General features: G+C 39.1%; 1 pseudogene; it reads right to left on the reverse strand.

Moving 5' to 3' along the window:
• Positions 1-251: 251 nt before the first annotated feature.
• LOC134952405 (5S ribosomal RNA) lies at positions 252-371 on the reverse strand (annotated as a pseudogene).
• Positions 372-754: the final 383 nt, after the last annotated feature.

Consider the following 754-nt stretch of genomic DNA (forward strand, 5'->3'; position numbering starts at 1 on the left):
TAAATATTGAATATTAGGTAATAAATTATTAAAGTGCCTGTGCTGATTCTCTTTTATTACTTATGTTTTATTTTATTTATTTAGTGCAAGAGTGTAAAAATAACATTAATGTGTCTTATGAGTAGTGCATAGGATAATATCCATACATAATAAAGGAAGGTGAAAACAAAAAGTGTTTAGGGTTTATATGAGTGAATATTTAGAATGACAGCTGTTTTACTGGTTTAGGAACTTTTTACGTGCATACATTGTCTCTACAGCACCTAGTCTTCTCCGGAGGTCGCCCTCCCCGATACTGGCCAGGCCCATAAAAATGCTTAGCTTCCACGATCGGACGAGAGTGGGCGTTCCATTTTGGTATGGCTGTAGTCTACTTAGCACCAGTTCACCAGAAATTTTTTACAACTGTAAGATGGTCTAGAAATAAGAAGAGAGCGCCATACCCAAACACCACAGTGTTTATTATAAGGGAGAAAGAAAGAAGGGGGGGGGGGGGGGAAGGGGGGTAGTATCAAAAAGGTACTTAAAGAAAAGGAGAAATTTCGTAGCTTTCGTTAAATCCAGCCGGATGCATCGTCCTCAATTGAAATATCCAAAACATCTCCCTTCTGGATAGCAGGTTTGCCAGATCGCCACTTCTTTCGCCAAGTGTGACATGTTCTATGGCTTTGTATGTTAAGGCCTCAGGATTGGAATTGTGGTGTAGCAGGAAATGTTTAGAAACTGCATGTGCTTCCACCTTATTTTTGATGTT

This window comes from Pseudophryne corroboree, chromosome 1 (genome assembly GCF_028390025.1).
Source record: "Pseudophryne corroboree isolate aPseCor3 chromosome 1, aPseCor3.hap2, whole genome shotgun sequence".
Lineage (NCBI taxonomy): Eukaryota > Metazoa > Chordata > Amphibia > Anura > Myobatrachidae > Pseudophryne > Pseudophryne corroboree.